The sequence below is a fragment of the Heliangelus exortis genome, chromosome 3 (assembly GCF_036169615.1).
Source record: "Heliangelus exortis chromosome 3, bHelExo1.hap1, whole genome shotgun sequence".
NCBI classification, from domain to species: domain Eukaryota; kingdom Metazoa; phylum Chordata; class Aves; order Apodiformes; family Trochilidae; genus Heliangelus; species Heliangelus exortis.
In genome coordinates this window covers 2,823,563-2,844,644 of record NC_092424.1, presented here as the reverse complement: position 1 = coordinate 2,844,644, position 21,082 = coordinate 2,823,563, and the positions used below count along the sequence as shown (strand labels likewise).

Sequence of the window (21,082 nt, the reverse complement as noted above, 5' to 3'; positions counted from 1 at the left end):
GTTTGTGTTTTTTCCAGGCTGAGAGGGCTCAGGCAGTCACCCTCATGAGCTCTGGGTGAGGGTAGGTGTGAGGGTCCACCCCTGATGGGACAGGGGTGCCACCATGCCTGGGGACATTCCTGGGGACATTCCAGGCTGCTGCTGGCATCAGTGAGGGGTGGTGCTGGTAAGGAAGGGCTCTCCTCTGCTCTGAAGGCTGGCAGAAAACTTCAAAAAAATAAAATGCCAGGTGTTTTTCCATCTAATGAATGAATTATGGGACCAGAGATGCCCTGTCAGTCCTTCTCTCCTGCATTCCTCCTGGCTGGAAATAGAAAAGCAGCCAAGTCCTGTGAGGCTGCAGCTTCCCTATGAGTTTGAGCTGCCAGGCTGTGAGGTCTGAGAAATGATGCATGTTTTTTGTTTTGTTTTGTTTTTTTTTTTTCCCTTTTTTCCAAGCCTTTAGGCAGTTCTGCTGACTGAGGCTGCCCAAATGCTTTCCAGGAATGCTGACATATTTTCATGTTATCACTTTTCATGCAAACTTTTCCCCAAGAGCCTGCTTCTCATTGCTCAGAGTCACATCAGGGGAGAAGGAGAGAGAGGAGAGCTGTCAAGGCACATCAGCAGAAGGTATATGCATAATGAAGGAGAATATTTTCTGGCTGCAGAAGGTTGCAGTATCCCAGGGTGAGCTGTCTGGGAGTGGATCTGGTGTAGTTGTGACAAGGAGGGATTTGTCTTGGGATACAGAGCTTTTTTTTTTTTTTTTTTGCATCTGGTCCCTTGTGCAAATTAGGACAAGTTTGGCAGGGATTGAAAGTCCAGATCATCTGGTGACCCAAATGAATAGTTCCAGATGGACTGGGGCCCTCCTCACAGTTGGTGCCCTTATTGGCTGGAGGGCCAAAGCTGAATAAAAGGAGAGGTTCAGCACGGAGAAGATCTGAGCACCTTGCTCTGCTGATGCTTTGTGGATGGAGAATTTTAATTTCTCAGCTTTATTGCCCTGCTGCTTTGCACCAACAAAGGGCATTCAGGTGCTCAAGAGAAAGGCATAAATAACATTTACCTGACACTCTTCCCACCCTGGCAGCCCTGGTCCAGCTGAGTTGTTTTGCTGGCTGTGAGAGCACTGGGGGAATCTTTTCTCACAGGTCACACCTACAGCCCTTCCCCATGCACCCAACCTTCCAAAAAAGGCCACCCAGTCCTCCCCTACCTCCCAAGCAAGGCAAAACCTGTGCCTGGAGATCCCTGGCATCCATGTTTCACCTTGGGTCAAGGGCCAGAAGAAATATTTTCCCTTTTGAGAGGTTTATTGGGACATCTGAGCTGGAAGTGAGACTTGGAAATGTCTGTCAGCATATCCTGAATTTCCTTAGCAAGACACAAAGCAGCAACCCTCCATCACAGCCTTCCACCACAGCCTGAGTGGGGAATGTGGGGTTTTTTCCCTCTGTCTCATCAATGTTCTTTGTTAATGGGCAGAAACCTGTCCTAAGGACCAGGACCCTATGGAAAACTTCAGCTCAATTTAGAAAGCAACCTTTAGGGAACCCCCAGCATGTAAGAAATATCCAAAAGTTCTGACCTGTTCCTCTAGGATGTCCCCTCCCCTTTCCTGAGCTGAGGAGATGAGCAGTGCTGAGAGAAAAAATGGGAAAGCTTCTGAAGTCAGACATCCCAAGCACCTCAAAGGACCTTTGCAAGGCCTTGTTCTAATCATTTCTTGCTCCCCCCATACGTCTGGCCATCCAAAAGGTTTAAGGAGTAACTGATCTGATAGCCTCTGTGTGCCATTGATTTCTTAAGCTGAAGGTTGGTTGGTTTTGGGTTTTTTTTTTTTTTAAATCCTATTAACAATAGCGTTTGCAGAAGGAATGCAGATTAACCAGGTCTAATTGTATATCATTTGCATGAAGAATGAATTAAAAAGCAGCTTTGCAACACATTGACTCAGGATGTTATTGAGCCATTGAAGTCTTATGGCTGTGATGAGGGTTTGAGCTATTTAATTAGTGGGGGTGGGGTGTGTGGCTGGAGAGAAAATAGTGGAAAAGAGGTGTTTTAATCAAGGAAGCAAAGAAATCACAACTGTTAGAGGATGAGAGATGATTCCTTTCAGGCAAATAACCCAACCAAATAAATCAAGCTCCAACTGTATGAGAACTTTGCTGAATGAAAACCTGGGGTTTGAATTGAAGGGAGACAGTCATTTGGGAGAGTTCAATGCTGGTGCTTTCCCAGGACCAGAGCTGCCAGAGGAGCCCTGCTTGGGGGTTACCCCTCAGCCAGTGCCTCCAGACAGATTTGTTGGTTTGGTTTTTTTTCTTTTTCCTCTCAGTTCTGTTTTCTGCCCTTCAGGTTTCTTTTTGCTCACATAAATTGTTCTGCTGTTCTCCCCAGCTCTGCCTGATCACCAGGAAAGAGTGAGGGTCCTGGGTACCCTTTGCCTGTCACAAAGAGAGGGATCTGAGGTCAGGTAACAGTGATGGGGATGGGATTGTTCATTTTTTTTTCCTCCAACAGATGCCAGAGATGCCCCTCTGGATGTCTGTGGATTGATTTCTGGACCTGTTATATGCTGGGTAACAGCTACATCATCCCAGTCCTTTATTTCCCAAGGTAATGTATGTTAATAATAATAAAAATAACCAAACCTGCACACTGTTGGGGCAGAGTGTAGGATGTTTTAAGGTCATGATATCTTAGATGCAGGGAAAATAACTGAATTCTAACCCTGGGGGAAAACAGATAGGCCATTAAAAATGATGGATTAGTTATTCCCTTGATGTGTGCTTAAGACACATGTAAAATTAATTGTGTACCCACAGACCAGGCTTCTTAAGTACATTTTTCAACCCAGCATCTCACTTCCCTTTTCGGAAGGTCAGATTTTTTTTTAATTATTATTATTATTTTTAATTTTTACTTTAAAGGTAGTCCTCATCTAAAACCTTTTTAGAAGGCTGTGCTCTGAGATGCCAAACATGTAGCATCTTCCTTAGCAGGGGGTAATTTGCTGGCAGGCACCAAGGTGTCAGTCCAAACCACTGAATAAAATCCACTGAAACTGCAGCAGATAAGGGGACCACATGCATGTCGTGGGTGGGCTGCAAACCTTTCTTACAGTGCCACTATTCAAAGAGATCAGAACATCTGAAATTGTGCTGAAAGAGTGGGGTTGGACTGAGAGCTCTCCTACCTGAGGACAATAAAGGGACAATCCCTCAAATCCCATGGAAGTGACACTTGTGTAAATACTGCTGGCAGTTGTTGGAGAGGCATCACTTTTGATTCACTGCAGGACTCACTGTGTAAGTTTGAACCATCCCACCAGCAGCCAATCTGCAGCTCAGTTACCACATGAAACACAAGATGGAAGCCAACAGGGAGGTGTCACAGAGTGAAAATTTCCTAGAGAAAACTTGCAGGTCTACAGGCAGGGACAAATCTTTTCATAGAATGGGTTGGAAGGGACCTCAGAGCTCATCAAGTCCAACCCTTGATCCACTCCCCCCGTGGTTCCCAGCCCATGGCACTGAGTGCCACATCCAGGCTCTTTTGAAATATCTCCAGGGATGGAGAATCCACCCCTTCCCTGGGCAGCCCATTCCAATGGCTGAGCACCCTCTTTGCAAAGAATCCTTTCCTAATATCCAACCTAACCCTCCCCTGGCAGAGCTGAAGCTCTGCCAGGGGAGGGTTAGGTTGGATATTAGGAAAAAATTCTTTAGTCTGTGCCCTCTTATCCTACTGATATCTGCCTGACCCCCCCCTGGCTCCAACCTCCTTTCAGGGAGTTGGAGAGAGTGATGAGGTCTCCCCTGAGCCTCCTCTTCTCCAGCCTCAACACCCCCAGCTCCCTCAGCCCTTCCTCATAGGATCTGTAATCTGGATCTGTAATCTGTAATTTGGATAATCATGAAGTGATGCTGAATAACATCAGTAATGAAACTCATGTTTAAGAAACAGTTCCCCTCTCTTTGCTTCAGGCCCTTAGCTGGGCAGCAGATGATGTCTTCTGAACTGGCAATGTCAGTGGAGAGGAGCTGCAGGAATGTGGCTGATTTGTAGCATGGACTTTACTGCTGACAGGGGATGGATTTGAAACCACTTAACCTGCAGTATTTCATGTCAGCCTGCAGGCTGAAATCAGGTTGGGAGGAAAAAGCTGAGATGGAAGGAAAGTATTTCTCCTTTATGAATCAGGCAGCTCTCTTAAATCTTAGAACATTTTTCAGCACAGCACACAGTAGCAGCTGATTCTCAGCCTTCTCTTTGCTATTGCTCCTGTCATAGAATCATAGAATCATAGAACTGGCTGGGTTGGAAGGGACCTCAGAGATCATCAAGTCCAACCCTTTTTTTTTTTTTAAATAAAAATTTTAGGTCTCCCCTGAGCCTCCTCTTCTCCAGGCTGAACAGCCCCAGCTCCCTCAGCCTCTCCTCATAGGATCTGTGCTCGAGTCCCTTCACCAGCCCAGTTGCCTCCTTTGGACTAGCTGGCTTGCACTGATACAGCCCCTGCTCTGCATCTGGCTCTCTTGAAAAGGAGGCTCAGGGGTTGCTATCATGAAGATAAGGATCTTTTTTCCTTTTCCTTTTTCTTTTTCCTTTCCTTTTCTTTTCCTTTTTCCTTTCCTTTTTCTTCTTCTTTTCTTTTTCCCTTTTCTTTTCCTTTTTCCTTTTCCTTTTCTTTTTTCCTTTCCTTTTTCCTTTTCTTTTCCTTTTTCCTTTTCTTTTCCTTTTTCCTTTTCTTTTCCTTTTTCCTTTTCTTTTCCTTTTTCCTTTTCTTTTCCTCTTTCCCTTTCCTTTTCTTTTCCTTTTTCCTTTTCCTTTTTCCCTTTCCTTTTCTTTTTTCTTTTCCTTTTTCCTTTTCTTTTCCTTTTTCCTTTTCTTTTCCTTTTTCCTTTTCCTTTTCCTTTTTCCTTTTTCCCTTTCCTTTTCTTTTCTTTTTTCTTTTCCTTTTTCCTTTTCTTTTCCTTTTTCCTTTTCTTTTCCTTTTTCCTTTTCCATTTTCCTTTCCTTTTTCCTTTTCCATTTTCCTTTCCTTTTTCCTTTTCCTTTTCCATTTTCCTTTCCTTTTTCATTTTCCTTTTTCCTTCCCTTTCCCTTCCCTTCCCTTTCCTTCCCCTTCCCCTTTCCCTTCCCTTTTTCCCAAATGGAATCCTGCACCTCCTTGGAGATCCTCTCAAACCTGTGGTTACTGCAGTTCCCCAAGTTCATTCTGCATCTCCCCACTGAAGGAATTAACGTCACTCCTGGAACAGCCCTTTGCTCGGGAGCTTTCTTTTCTCCCTTGGTGTTCCCCTCTAATTTGACAAGGAGCCTGTTGATAATCATTTTTCTGAGCAGTGAAGCACCCGGGGAAGTCAGGCACTCAGCAGCTTTCCAGCTGCTCAGATTAATGCAAGTAGAAACAGCTGGGCCAGCAGGACAGCCAGACACTGATGAGAAATAAATACCTGCTGCTCTCCCTCTGCAAACAGCCTGGGGCATCCTGGTGATGTAGGGAAGGGTCCTGGTCCTCTCTTCTGCTAAGCAAAACATGAAATATTAAATATAAATATAAGTCTTTAAAAAAAGAGTGAAATCCTTGGATGTGCAAGCCTAAATTAGAGGCTTATTACATCCTAATTATGTCATGTCTTGGAGAAACCCAAATTTAGGGATGGGGTGAGTGGTGATTTTGGGAGCTGGGCAGGAATTGTTTGCATCCCTAACAAAGAGGTTTAAATGCTGATTTTATTTAAAATCTGAAGAAGCTTCAGCTGTGCAGTTACTAAGCAGACATCCACAGAAAGTTTTTTTCTGCATACATCAGTTTTCTTCTGCATCACATTTAATGCTCACACTGTCCCAGGCAGTATGTATCAGCTTCATCTTTTCTCTTGGGATAATCTGCTAAGGATGCTTTGGAATCTGTTCTGTCCTCTTCAATATTTGTCATTTGCTGTTGGTTTGATTGTAAAAACCCCATGTTATTTCTTAAATATGCCCTTCCCTCTTCAAGAGGACATGGGCATCTGAAAATAAATAAATTAAGGAATTTTCAACACGTTTTTTTTCTGTCAAAAGACTACAGAAAACTTATCTCCCCTTCAGTATTGTAAGAAACGTTTTTGGATGTTATCTGCTCTTAAAAAATGCTCTTTTTGCTGGGGCAGGACATAAATGTGGGAAGGAGTGCAGTTAATTAAAGGCCAAGTGAAAGGCTGAGAAATGGTTCAAGCAGCCCTGAGAGGCTCCCATGCAGGGCAGGTTCTGAGTGCTTGGGTCATGTTTGCAGACACCAACTGAGCCTGCATCAGCTATAATAATATTAAAAAATAAAAAAAAATTAAAAAAAAATAAAAAAAAGAGAAAAAAAGAAGAAAGAAAAAAAAAGGAAAAAAAAGAAAGGAATCCATACACTTATTTTTCATTTAGAGCTTCTAACAGCAATAATGACCTTGGTACAGGACATTTTCTGGGGATTAATGACAAAGTGGGGTTAATGGTCCTTGACTGCACCTCCAGCCATCAATGCCTCTCAAATGGTTATTGGTCCCCAGGGGTAAGGCTGCACCTCCAGAGTGAATCTTAGATATTTTTTTAATCAACACAGGTTTACACACACTGAGGGCTGGATGTGCCACTCATAAATCCTGCTATTACCATAGAAATTATTTTTGATATTAAAGAGCAACGTTCTGATACACACTTTGTGTCCATCTTTCCATTATATCCCATTTCCACTTTTTAAAACCACTTTTCCTCCCTCCTCATGTAGACAGGAGAAAGGGTGTCATGAAACCCTGTGTGCAGAAATAATCCAAACTCCAGTATTTAATCCAGAGTTTATAAACTGAGCCACAGACCTGCACGGGGGTTGCCATTCTGGCTTTCCTTTCCTGCTGCACCAAATCTGTAGCAATCTGTATAAAATCTGATATGTACAACCTTATATTTTTGAGAACTCGAAATGAATGGTGTTCACCCTGTGCTTGAAACAGTGATTTTTTTGGTTTTTTTCAGGAATGTCTTCTGCCCATCACCGCATCCCTGTTTTTAATGACCAAAAGACCAACTCAACATTTTAAACTAGCAATGGTTGTTAAAATAGTGTTTTGGTTTAGGTTGGGGGTTTTTATTGTGGTTTTTTTGTTGGTTGGTTTTGGGGTTTGTTTGTTTGGCTCTTTGTTTTGTTTGGGGTCTTTGTTTTGTTTGGGGTTTTTTTGTGGGGGTTTGGCTTTTTCTTGCTCTTTTTTCTTACCTAGGGAAAAGCAAAGGCTAATATTTGCTTTCTTTTCTGTAAAAAACCATGACGAACTCTCAGCAGGTCCCAGGCAGAGGGATGGAGCGCGGGTGCCTCATTTCAGACTCCATTTTCCCTGCTCCTTGCGATGGGAAACCAAGGTCACCGCCTTGGCACCTTGACCTCAGCACAACTTCACCTCTCCCGCGTATGATCGGCTTCACCCTGAAGCCTTTAATCACCTTTAATCACCTTCTTTAATCACGTTTAATCTCCTGGGCTCTGCAGAGGTTGTGTCGGATCCCTCTTAGGTCAGGCGGGATCCTCTTCTCCGTCACAACTCAAGCGCCACAGAAGTCACCGATCCCGGAGGGACGTGCCCTGGGAGCTGACAGGGCCTCCACCACGGGCTCCCTTTTTGGAGAACGGAGAACTTTGGGGTCACCTCATGAGAACTTTGGAGTTACCCCATGAGGAGGTTGAGAACGAAGCCCCCAACCCAACCCCTGAGGCGGCTCCGCGCCCTCAGCTCCCCCAGGGGAGGGTGAGGAGAGGAGGGGTCACGTGACCCGGGCGGGCCAATCCCCGCGCTCCTGCCCGTTGGCGCGCGGTCTCCGCCGTCTCCCGAGAGCGCCCCCTGCCGGCTGCTGCGTCTGCGGCGCTGCCGGGCCGGGGCCTGGGGGGGTGCGAGGGCTGCGGTGCTGCGCGGTTCCTCAGCGGAGCGGAACGCCCCGCATCAGCCATCGCCTGCTGCTGCTCCACAGGTAGGGCCGGCTTGGGGGCTCTGGGGCTCTTGGGGACCGGCACTGGGAGCCTGGGCTGGGGCTGTTGCGGTGGGGAAGGCGGCAGCCGCTCAGGGAGGGAGGGAAGGAGGGAGGGAGGGAGTGAGGAGCAGCGGGTCCCGCCTGGGTTGGGGCTTTGGAGCCATTTCGAGCCATTTCGAGCCATTTCTCATTGCCCGTCCTGCTTGTGGCCCCTTCCAGGGGCTGGAGGGGGCTACGAGAAAGCTGGGGAGGGACTTTGGAGGCTTTGTGGGGTAGGGATAGGACTGTCCCGGCTGGAGTGGGCAGGACAGGACGGGACTTGCTGAGAGTCCCTGGCAGTGGTCACTGCAAATGAATCCTGTGAACTGCTGGGCAGATCTGCCGTGTCCAGATTTACACCAATTCATCTGACAGTGGGGCAAAAAATCCTTGAATTTGTTTCTTTTCCAAACCTAAAGGCTTACCAGCATCCACACAGCCACTCTGGAGACAGCCTTATTGCAGACCCACGGCCTTTATAAAAGCTGGCCTATATTTTATGTCCTTTTATTTCACAGACACCAGACACCCCTTGCTTTATTTGTTCATCCCCATCATGCAGATGGCTCACCTGCAGCCATCTCTGTGGCAGCAGCAACCTTGACACTGCTGACAGGCAGAGGCCAAGGAGCTGCTCAGATTCCCTGTGTAGGTGCCCATGGTGAAGCTGGGATGGATGCCCGGGGTGTGTTGTGTGGATTGGCTGCAGTCCTGGCAGGAGGGGCAGAATCACAGAATCACAGACTGGGTTGGGTTGGAAGGAACCTCAAAGCTCATCCCTTCCCAACCCCTCTGCATGGACACCTCCCCCAGCCCAGGCTGCTCCAAGCCCCATCCAAGCTGGGCTGAGCCCCTGCCAGGGATGGGGCAGCCACAGCTTCCTTGGGCAGCCTGGGACAGGGGCTCAGCACCCTGACACTAAAGAATTTCTTCCTAATATCTGACCTAAATCCCCCCTCTTGTAGTTGGAAACCATTCCCCCTTGTCCCATTACTCCATGCCCTTGTAAAAAGTCCCTCCCCAACTTTGGAGCCTCTCAGGTAGGGATAGGACATGGGGGAATGGATTCCAGCTGGAGGAGGGGAGATTGAGGTTGGATGTGAGGAAGAAGTTCTTCCCCATGAGGGTGGTGAGACCCTGGCACAGGTTGCCCAGAGAGGTGGTGGAAGCCCCATCCATCCCTGGAAGTTTTTAAGGCCAGGCTGGATGGGGCTTGGAGCAACCTGGGCTGGTGGGAGCCCAGTCCATGCAGGGGGGTTGGAACTGGATGAGCTTAAAGGTCCCTTCCAGCCCTGAAAATTTTATGATTCTATGATTACAACTTCATGGAACCTCTCCTGGTGTTTTCTCCCAACCTTTCAGTCTCTCTCCCTTCCTCCCTGCTTCATCCTCCCCTGGAAGGGTGGTGGGGGATGGCAAAGAGCATCTGTCCCCTGGTTACTGCCTCAAACCATGACACAAGAATGTGAGATAGACTCCTCAGGTGTGTGAGACCTCTTGGTACTCACAGCTACAGCAGCCACTGGGCAGTGGTTTCTCGTCTGCCAAAATATTTATTGAGGACCAAGTTGCCACCTGATTTCAGCCAGCAGATAACATTTTCATGAGTGGAAATTTAGTCCACAACAACCTCTGATTTTCATGTCATGCAATTTTATAATGTTAAATTCCTTTACAGCATTTCTGGCTGCTCCAAGCTCTTCTTTGTGGTAGCATAAGCAGATCAAGAGGAAAAGCATTTTGTAGTCCATTTCAGTAGAGAAAGCATGGCTGGAATATTGAGCACTAATGCATAGCTGTCTTTGTATCATCTTTGTGCAAGGATAAATACTTGAGATTTGTTGATAAATGCCTTCATTTTCCAGACTCAATTACCATCATTCAATTAATCAGATTTTCTAGTTAGCACATTAAATGCAGAATGCAGCAGACAGACGAATGACTAAAAATAATTCCCTGGTTTGAGATCCATGTGTCAGTATCTGTCAAACTGTTAACTAATTTTAAATTTTAATTAGCTGCAATTTTTTCAAGGCTCTCAATGCTTTCATTCCAAACAGAGCTCAGGCTTTCTCCAGCTGCAGATTCCCTCTGTGCCTTGTTTGCTTCAATACACCCAGCTCGGGATGCTCAGCTCTGTATGGGTCACCTGGGTGGGAAGCACAGAGTCCCTGGGACCTCCCTGGCTGGAAATTGAGAGCAGAAGAAGCTCAAGATACCTGGTGCCTCATTTCAGGGGGAAAACATCTCCCAGATGCTCTGCCACAGGTGTGAGATGTGCATCCACCTGCATTTCCAAGGGGAAATTTCCATTTCCAGCTGGCTGTGCATCATTGCTGTTCCCAGGCTGCATCTTCTGAAGTTAAAATCATAATCCTGGCAAGTCCTTTAAGTTAAAATCTTAATCCTGGGTCCTTTACCCTAGCAAAGGGTCTCCAAGGTGTGGTAGCAAAGCCCCTCACTGTTAATGGGATTGGGTTTGGACAGCACCAGCTTTCCCAGCAATAATGAGAGGGAAGGGACAACGGTGACCTTGAGGTAGCAATAACCTTGCAAGCACAAAATGCCATTTATCACTGCACAGCTCCTTCCAGGGGGAGATCTGGAGCTGCTTCCCAAAGATAGGCATGTGCAGCACTGCTGCAGAGAAGCCCTAATCCCTTACAGGGACACTGCTCAGACCACAGTGCAGTGATTCCCACCATACGCTCCCCACATTGCTACACGTGGGTGTCTTTTGTTGAGGAAATGATCTAATTAATATTTTTTTCCTAGTTTTCATCTTTAATCCCTGCTGTTATCTTTTGCTGATATCTATCCATCTGTTTGCCTCAGTGCTCACGTTATCTCTCTCATGAGGTGTATAAACAGTTCCCCCTTCTCAAGAAGTGAGATGTATTGGCTTTATTTCATATCAAATTCTTTTCCTGCAGAAAAAGCCAGGCAAAAGGCAGATAGATCCCCAGTTGGTGTAGATGTAGCTGTTCAGTTCTGCCTTTGAGTAGTTTGCACATGAAACCTGGCAGTGGTCACTGCAAATGAATCCTGTGAACTGCTGGGCAGATCTGCCGTGTCCAGATTTACACCAGTTCATCTGACAGTGGAGCAAAAAATCCTTGAATTTGTTTCTTTTCCAAACCTAAAGGCTTCCCAGCATCCACACAGCCACTCTGGAGACAGCCTTATTGCAGACCCACGGCCTTTATAAAAGCTGGCCTATATTTTATGTCCTTTTATTTCACAGACACCAGACACCCATTGCTTTATTTGTTCATCCCCATCATGCAGATGGCTCACCTGCAGCCATCTCTGTGGCAGCAGCAACCTTGACACTGCTGACAGGCAGAGGCCAAGGAGCTGCTCAGATTCCCTGTGTAGGTGCCCATGGTGAAGCTGGGATGGATGCCCGGGGTGTGTTGTGTGGATTGGCTGCAGTCCTGGCAGGAGGGGCAGAATCACAGAATCACAGACTGGGTTGGGTTGGAAGGAACCTCAAAGCTCATCCCTTCCCAACCCCTCTGCATGGACACCTCCCCCAGCCCAGGCTGCTCCAAGCCCCATCCAAGCTGGGCTGAGAGCCTGCCAGGGATGGGGCAGCCACAGCTTCCTTGGGCAGCCTGGGACAGGGGCTCAGCACCCTGACACTAAAGAATTTCTTCCTAATATCTGACCTAAATCCCCCCTCTTGTAGTTGGAAGCCATTCCCCCTTGTCCCATTACTCCATGCCCTTGTAAAAAGTCCCTCCCCAACTTTGGAGCCTCTCAGGTAGGGATAGGACATGGGGGAATGGATTCCAGCTGGAGGAGGGGAGATTGAGGCTGGATGTGAGGAAGAAGTTCTTCCCCATGAGGGTGGTGAGACCCTGGCACAGGTTGCCCAGAGAGGTGGTGGAAGCCCCATCCATCCCTGGAAGTTTTTAAGGTCAGGCTGGATGGGGTTTGGAGCAACCTGGGCTGTGGGAGGTGTCCCTGCACATGCAGGGCATTGGAACTAAATGATCATAAAGGTCCTTTCCAACCCTAAAAATTCTATGATTCTGTGATCCTGTGACGTAAAAGGGCACTTTTACACTGTCAGTACAGCACCATTTGCAGGGCCATGCAGTTAGTTATTGCACAGGGTCAGATAAAACCTCCATGCAGAAAGGATTCAAGGCCTGAACTCAATATCATAGAATCCTAGAATTGGCTGGGTTGGAAGGGACCTCAGTGGATCAAGTCCAACCCTTGATCCACTCCCCCCGTGGTTCCCAGCCCATGGCACTGAGTGCCACATCCAGGCTCTTTTGAAATATCTCCAGGGATGGAGAATCCACCCCTTCCCTGGGCAGCCCATTCCAATGGCTGAGCACCCTCTCAGTAAAGAAATTCTTTCTAATGTCCAACCTAACCCTCCCCTGGCACAACTTGAGACCATGAAATATGTACCAAATATGTACCAATATGTACCAAACCCCACAGAATGTCCTTCTTACTGACACATGGGCTCAAGGGAGACCTTCAGTGCCCTTAGAGCAGCAAACCCCAAATCTGCTCTGTACCTGCTCCCTGTGTCCAGCACCTGCAGCCTCCCCCTGATTGGCCAAGAGAATGAGGAACCAAAGTAGTGGCAGAGAAAAGAGAAGGAGTTTCCCAGTCCAGCACAGCAAGATCAGCCTGGGAGCTCTGGGAGAGAGCCAGGGGTTGGGTGCCAGCAGTAAATCACAGGAGTGAGGAGGGAACTACAGCAAAACACATGTGTATCTCCTCCCTGGGGATGCAATCTCCCCTAAACTCATTCTTTAGTGTGGATTGCATGGCCAAGAGCTTCAGATGGTGGCAAAAGGCTTCAGATGACAGAACACAGCCATGGAGGAGTGCTGAGAAGTGGGATCTGGAGCCTTTATTGAACTGGAATTCAATTAATCTGCACATAGTTTTTTTTTCTAGAAGAAATTTCCCTGTGATCTTTTTGGAAGGAGGCATTTGACTTTTCAGCTGGAAACAATGCTTTCCTTTAAGGGTTTCCATAGCATTCAGTGGGCTGTCCTCATTGCCTAAAGACACCTTTTCTCTTGTCTTTCATTTTCTCAGGAACTGGAAACTTCACAATTTTCGTGCAGCACAAAATAATTATTTTTGAGCTGGCGAAACGGTGTCCCAGTTACTCAGAGAACTCTTAAAGCCCACCTGGGGCTGAAGTACAGTTTTGGAAAATTGAGTGTTGGTCCTCATAGGGTTGTGAGAAGAGAGGTTAATTCTTCTGCTAGAGGGAAGAAGAGGACAGTGGAACCTAAAACTGGCAGGAGACTTAAAACACTCAGAGGTTTCATATACCTAATTTCATGTGGATGCTTCATTTGCAAAGGGTTTATCAAAAGCCCATATTTTTAAGATATATAAGATACATAAGATCTATAAGCAGAGGCACTTCCCTTTGAAGAAGAGTGATGGAGACAGCTCCAGTGTGTTTCTTCACCACCTTTTCACTCACCCTGGGGTTGGTGGCTCTGCTCCTCACTGGAGCCAACCAACCTGCTGCTCTTCCAGGTGTAGACCAGTGGAGCTGAAATACCTGGGTAAGCTGAATGAGTCAGATTGACACCTTTGTTAGCAAGTTATGGTGTTTTGAGACTGCTCTGAAAACCAGAACCTCTGTTCCAAGGAGGACAGAAATTTAAGTTTCTCTAAGAAACCAAGTAACCTGAGAGGATCTGAAACAAGCAAGAGGACCTAAAGCTGTGAGACAGGTAACAAATGTGAAAGGCATGAGGGTGTGAAAGGGAAAGGATAACCAGCAGGTGGAAGTAGCCAGGGGTTTTTGGCTCTCCTCCTTCTCCACAGGCAGTCACATACACTCAGTAACAGTTGACAAGCTCAAATGCTGATGCTAAATGACAGACCAGGTGTTCCTGGGGGCCCAGGAAAACACTCTTTAGCCCTTTCTGCCAACACAGCAGGCAGTTCTTGTGTGGTGTCCCAGAAAATGATTCCTAAGTATTACCTTTGGGAGCTTTCATGGCTTTTTGTCCAAGGTTTTCTCCCTCCACCCAAAGTGTTGTTCAACCATGTGTGGGATCTTTAACCTGTGGATCTGTGTTGGCTGCCTAAACACAGACAATAAACTCAGCACATGGACAACTAAGCTTGGAATGAAACACGGTAGCCGGGGGGGGTTGGGCTCTTTTCCCAGGCAACTCTCAGCAAGACAAGAGGGCACAAGAGGTCTCAAGTTGTGCCAGGGGAGGTTTGGGTTGGACATTAGAAAGAATTTCTTTCTGGAGAGGGTGCTCAGCCATTGGAATGGGCTGCCCAGGGAAGGGGTGGATTCTCCATCCCTGGAGATATTTCAAAAGAGCCTGGATGTGGCACTCAGTGCCATGGGCTGGGAACCACGGGGGGAGTGGATCAAGGGTTGGACTTGATGAGCTCTGAGGTCCCTTCCAACCCAGCCAATTCTAGGATTCTATGGTTATTCTCCCAGTGTCTAACATCAGACAAACTCATTTATCCAGTTTTGGGACAAAACCATCCCCAACAGCCAGCTTTGCAACACCAACATCAGCAAGGTTTGCTCCAAGGTTTCTGGGGTCTTTGGGATCAGAAGTTAAATATTTTGAGACAAGGGGTTATGCCTAGTATGCAAGAAGCTACCAGGAGGGAATGAGGTTCTCCAGGCTGTATTTCCACAACAGAATTTCTTCTTCTTCACAACAATAACATCAGCCTCCCTGACTCAGTGTGTTGTCACACAAACACATGGTTTGCTGCTCTTGTTAGATGGAGAAAACCACAGAGTGTGTCATCATAAAGCCACAGGGGAATAATATGGTAGCCTTAGTTTTGTTTTAGTAATATTGCATGTTGCTTGAGTCCTAAATGTGCAAAGGAGGATGGTGTGTATATATTAGCCATACATTGCAGGCTGTAGCTATACTGTGGACTTTGTTCAATTAAAAAAAAAAAAATCCATCAAACTCCATTTCGCCCGAAAGGGGGGAGAAGAACAAGAAAAAAAATGTTCAGTCTATTGTATTTTCAAAGCATTTACCAATTCAAAACTGAATGTCATGAGTAGGGAATGTTTCCAGCAATCAATACTTGGCTGGGAGGAAGCTTTCCAGCATTGCCGAGTGCCTTTCACAGCAGCTGGGATCAAGATGCTTTGGGGGGTTTGTTGTTGTGTTTTGGTTTGGTTTTTTTTGTTTTTTTTTCTTCTCATTTTATTTCCTTGCTCTGTAATACTCATTGATTTAGATATTAATGTAGACCTGATGTTCATCTTGTCTTTGTAGGGTCTTGCACAGGGTCTTTTTTGTAGGGTCTTTTTTAATCCCCGTAAAGATGAGAACGCAGAAGGGGAGGGTTACTGCTTTCCTTGGGGTTACCAAAAATGTCAGGACCAGGTAGAGCTCACCTGGTAACAATTCCCAGTTCACTCGTGCCAGAAGGGCTGTGCAGCAGCCTGCATAATTTAGAAAAAGGGTTCAGGTGGCAGATGAACAGAGGCTGCCTCTGGGGGATGGTGGTGCTGGACCTGAGGCACCTGCTGCATCTCCGCAGGGACGGCTCCAGCCCAGGGCTTGCAGGAGAAGCTGACTCAGGCCAAAGCTGTAAGAACTGCTGGATGCTCTGAGGGTGGTGACAAGACCTGGACACCCCCCATGAGTCCTGACATCCCTCAGTGGCAGCTGGGAGCAGAGCCACCACCCCTCTCTCTCTCTGCTTGGGCTGGCCCGGAGGAGCAGCCGCTGCTTTTCCCATCCCAGCTCCAGCACCTGGGAGGTGGGTACCACGAGTACAAACTCTGCTCATCAGCAAGTCTGGTAAGATAGAGTGGTTTCCCACTGACTCCTCTTGATCTGACCAGGCTGCTGTTGTTCTGAGGAGATTTCCACACTTGATGCTTGGTTTCTGCCGAATACAAACAGTGGCAGACGCTGTGTGGTCCAAGGAAGATCTGAGCAAGTGAGCACTGGAGGGAATCTGGGATGGATTAGGGGCTGTTCTGGGATGTACATTGATGTTGCATTTGTGTTGCAGTGCTGTAACATTTGAATCATGATGTCGTGATATGCAAGATAAAGGCTGGGGGGCCCCCTTCACAGGGAGATCTTTATGGCTCTGGCACTGCACGGGTGAAAACTGCAGAGATGAGAGGGAGATGTGAGCAGGGAAGAGAAACCATGAAATGAAAGCCCTGGGACTGGGGTGGAACTTGAAAGCCTCATCAGATTGTGTCACGTATTCGTAAGAGGATTAGAGATGGGCTTGAACCACAGCTCCCAGCTCCAAATACCTTCACTTGGAGAGATGCAGAGCCAGATTTGTCACTCAGACTGGTTCTGCTCAGGCTTTTCCCTCTTTTTCCTCTGCTCTGGCTTTGTGGAAAGCCCAGAGACTTTCTGAACAGCAGTGGAGGAGTGAGGTCTGAGCAAAAAGGGCTGCAGATTCCCCACTGGGGGTGAGCAGAGACCCAGTGCTGCAGTGGGGGCAAAGTGAATAGGTGCTATTTTCCTATTTCTTTCAGGGTTCCTAAGTTTACCCTCTTGTTGATTCCTTCTGTGGCACCCTCTGGATGCAAAGGTCACCTCGGGTGATCCAGAAGGTTGTGATCTCTCCTTGAACTGTCCTGGTGCAAGCTGGCAGCAGCTCTCTCTGTGTCACCCTCTCTACCTGGGTACAAACTATGTATAAAAAATGTTCAGCAAATCCCGACCTAAAAGCCCAAATCCAGCAATGTCATCACTTGCCAAAACTCAGCAAATTGTGGTTTTGAATTTCTATCCCAGGAAAAACTGCACGTGAGAAAGAGATCATTTGAAAAGTTTACTGCAATGGACCTTAATTATTTTTTGCTTCTGATTTCTAACAGATGTTACTCTCCTTGGGTTTGTTCTGCCACTCTATTCCCATGGTGGGACTGAAGTTTTTGTGAAGTTTTGACTTCTCACTCTGACCACAGCTGCTTTCTGAGCACTGTGCACGAGCACAGCAGCAGCAGCACCAGAGTTATCAGTGCTCCCTGCTTGGCACATGCCAAGAATTTTTTTTAAGCAAAAAGCCAAAGTCCAGGAGCCATTTCTGCTTTAATGAATGAATTGCTGATAACCAATCCAACAACACTGTTCTTTGTGCTTCAGCTGCATTCACAGACCAAGCCAGGCCAGAAGGTGCTCATCAGGATACAAAGGAACAAAGCCAACCTTTCCTCTTGATGCTTTGCACTCCAGAGGCTGTGTCCTGGGTGAGTTGGAGCAGCTCCTGGTTTCCATGAAGGTTGAAGCTGGAAAATAGGCACTTCAGGCAGATAAAGCGTGAAGTTGGGAGGATGAGGCAGCACTGTTGTACTTCAGTACCCTGCCAACACCAAGTGATGATAAATGGGTCCCTGCTCTCTCTGGCTACACAAAATTTCCCAGTCTCATGTGCAGGAGGACTCCCATGCTGGGTTGGCTCAGCTTTGGGAATCAGCAGGGATCTTCTAGTCCTCCACTGTGCATCCTAGAATCATAGAATCCTAGAATTGGCTGGGTTGGAAGGGACCTCAGAGCTCATCAGCTCCAACCCTTGATCCACTCCCCCCGTGGTTCCCAGCCCATGGCACTGAGTGCCACATCCAGGCTCTTTTGAAATATCTCCAGGGATGGAGAATCCACCCCTTCCCTGGGCAGCCCATTCCAATGTCTGAGCACCCTCTCCAGAAAGAAATTCTTTCTAATGTCCAACCTAAGCCTCCCCTGGCACAACTTGAGACCTCTTGTGCCCTCTTGTCTTGCTGAGAGTTGCCTGGGAAAAGAGCCCAACCCCCCCTGGCTCCAACCTCCTTTCAGGGAGTTGGAGAGAGTGATGAGGTCTCCCCTGAGCCTCCTCTTCTCCAGCCTCAACACCCCCAGCTCCCTCAGCCTCTCCTCATAGGAGAGGGTTTGCCAGCTGTGCCAGCTCAGAGTGGGATGTACATAAAGTTTGAGTTTAGTCATGTTTGCTGCCACTTTGAGCAGGTGTAAATAGCACTGTAACACTTAGGGCAAAGGAGAGATCTCTTCACATGGGCTCCTTAGGCACCTTTGGCTTCTTCCCACCATCTTCTGTCATCCTTTTGGAGCCCCTCAACTCAGTGCTTCCCACTTCATCTCCTTTGCTCCCTGTTTTTACCACTGTGCAGGCTCTTCTGTTTTCTCTCCAGTCAAATCAATGTTTCTCTGCACTACCTGATGCTTTTCTCTCTCCTTTCTGCTCACTTTTTCCCCTGCTTTCCTCTTCCTTCCATCTTACAGGAGACATTTCCTGATCCCATGTTTTGCATTCCCTATTGTGCTCCATCCATGACTGCACAGGAAAGTTCAGTGGTTTGCTTGGGATGTTCTGGGGCTGAGGTCTTGGGGAGGGGGTTGTGAGACATTCCCAGAGTTTTGGGGGGAGACAAGATCCATGTTCACCTTCAAACCTTGCCAACTGATGCTCTTGGAAGCAGCCTATAGCTCCTCTTAATTTCCTATTTCTGATCTTCTCCCAGGAGTGGGACCATCCTGCCTCCCACTCCTCTGGGAAGAGGAACAGCAAACTCCAAAGGCTCAGATTCCTCTTTTCATCTTCTTTTTGTTTCCTCAGCTGTAAAATAGTTTCAGGGGGGGAATTTCCCCATTGCTGGAGCTATGAGACACTGTGGCCATGGCAGGGAGGAAGGGGTAAGCCTCTCATTTCATTTGCTCACATTGCTGATGGTTTCAGTGGGAAGTCCAGGTATAAATCCCTGATTTCTTCAGTCACAGATGATCTAAGAGGAAAAAAAACTTTGCCCCAGACCCAGCAACATAGGGATTTAAATATGAGTTTCTGCAGCTGTGACCAGACCCCTCCCTATTCCTATACCTGAAGGTGCTTGGGAGAGATCATTGCTCTTGTTCCAGGGCAGATGGGAGACAAATGTGTGAAGCTGGGATGAAACAGTTCACTTTAGCCATGAATAAGCAGAGGCTTCACTACCTGGTAAAATCCTCTTTTCTGTATGCTGGGAACAGCAGCCCAGCTGTAGGAAGTGTCCTAAGCAGTGCCCAGCATCCCTGTTCCCTGCTCTCTGCGTCCTGCAGGAGGATGATTTATTTCCCAAATCCAGTCTGTTCTGCTGGCTTTGAGGTGGCAGAGTTACCACAAACCTTGCTCTTTGTCCCCTGCAGAGGAAGGGGTGCCTTGGACAGAGCAGAGAGCAAGGTCAGGCTGTTAAAAATACAAAATTGTGACAACTGTGGAGGGAGGGGAAATAAATTTCCAGATGTTGCCCAACTTCCCGATTCGGGCAGTTCCTTTTGGCCAGCCCCAGGAGGATGGAAATTTGCAGAGCTTTTGTGTGTCAGCAGCCCAGAGTCCCCTCCCCAGGGTGACCTCTTCCTCCTCTGTACTGCAGGCTGAGCCATGGGGACAGCAGGAGCTGGAGCCTGGGCTGCCCTGGGACTTTTCCAGTTCATCAAAATGCTGAGCTGCTGGCAGGGTGAAGGAAGGGAGGGAGGGAGATCCAGGAAGGGAAGGGAATCCCCTAAACTCAGCAAGTTCCTGCTCCTGACATCTCCCATCATCTTCTTGTCTTTTGCAGGAGTTGGATTCGTTGCCTCATCCACAGCTCCAAGGTTCTTGCTGAGCACCACAACACCAGACCTGAGATCCTGAAGGCTCAGAGCAAAACCTTGGTAGTGAAACCTCCATTGATTCCTCCTTGCAGACAGCTGGCCCTCTGTTACCTGATGCTCTGCAAAGAAGAGGAGCTCATTCCTGCCCCAAGGAGGGTTTGATGGAGCCATCAGAGGTTGGATTTTATGGAGAGGCTGAAAGGAGGAGAGAGGTAAGTTTGGAGGTTGACTCCTCTGAGGTTTTCTTGACCAGTGAAACATCAGTGAAGGCTGAGGGGATATGGCTCTAAGAAGTGGAGCTGTGAAAGGAACTGACTTTCTTCCTGCAAATGTGGAGAAATTGACTCTCAAGGAAAAAAAAAAACTACAGAAGACATCCCTGCCTCCTGTCCCACTCCAAAAAAAAAAAACCCAACCAAACCCCAACCAGCCCACAACTAAACAAACAACAAAAAGACTGGTTTGAACTGGAGGGAAAAGTAACCTGAGTGTGTCCTCAGGTTTTTTGCATCTTCCCAGCACCTTTAAGGCTTAAAGAGTGAATTATGATGTGTGACAGGAATGAATGCATGGTGCTCAGGCAAGGTTGGGAAGCTGGGAGGGATAAAGAATATTTTTCTGGGATGAGAGCTGTGCCACATCCCATGGGGAGCCACTACAAACCATAAGCCTTGGTTGAGCACATGGGTAGTAGGAGCTCCCCAAGGTTTATGTCTCTATTTTAAATGGACAATTCAAAACCAGCCCATTCAGACCCAACAACCACCTCAGAAAATATCCCAGAACCACCCTGGGAGATGGAAAACACAAACACATCTATTTTTAAGAAGCAAAAAACTGGTGTTCAGGGTCAGGTAATCATTTTGCTCTCCTGTGGAGCTGTGCCTTGTTCTGGGGGCTGTCCCTCTGCCCCATCTTGTGTTTGTTTGCAGCACAGAGAAACCAGAGCTGGCACCACAGAGCATTAAAGCAACATCCCTGCAGCATCAGGAGTCCCACTGCTCCTGAGCAGGCCACAGCTTCTCAGCAGCATGGCATTGCACCCTGGTGGGACATCATCCCCAGCAGCTGTGGAGCCCAACTGGAATCTGTAAACTCACAAGGGAGGTCTCTGCAGAAGTGGGAATGAACCCAGTAGCTCTGTGGCCTGGATCAAACATCTAAATTTGCTCTCTTGCTGAGTCAAGAAACACTTGAGAGGAGTTGCACATCTTTTTTGGTTTTTTTCTGCTGCTTGGGTAATAGGACTGGGAAAGGAACAAAAAGTTTTCCTGGAGAAGTAAAACTGGATTGTCCCAAGCTGCCAATTATACTCTGGAATTTGGTACCATTTGATCCCTGCACTTGACTTAAACATCCACTCTTTGATCATGCAAATACTCTTCAGGCAAAGCAATGGTATTCATTTTAGGGTGGGTTTCTTTTTTTTTTTTTTTTTTGCTGTTGTTGTTTTA

General features: G+C 47.3%; 1 long non-coding RNA gene across 1 annotated transcript; it reads left to right on the top strand.

The window, feature by feature from the left end:
- Positions 1-7,796: 7,796 nt before the first annotated feature.
- On the top strand, positions 7,797-19,684 carry LOC139793935 (uncharacterized). The gene is made up of 3 exons (XR_011724880.1): positions 7,797-7,986; positions 17,148-17,244; positions 19,595-19,684. It is a non-coding gene; the product is annotated as an uncharacterized lncRNA (long non-coding RNA).
- Positions 19,685-21,082: the final 1,398 nt, after the last annotated feature.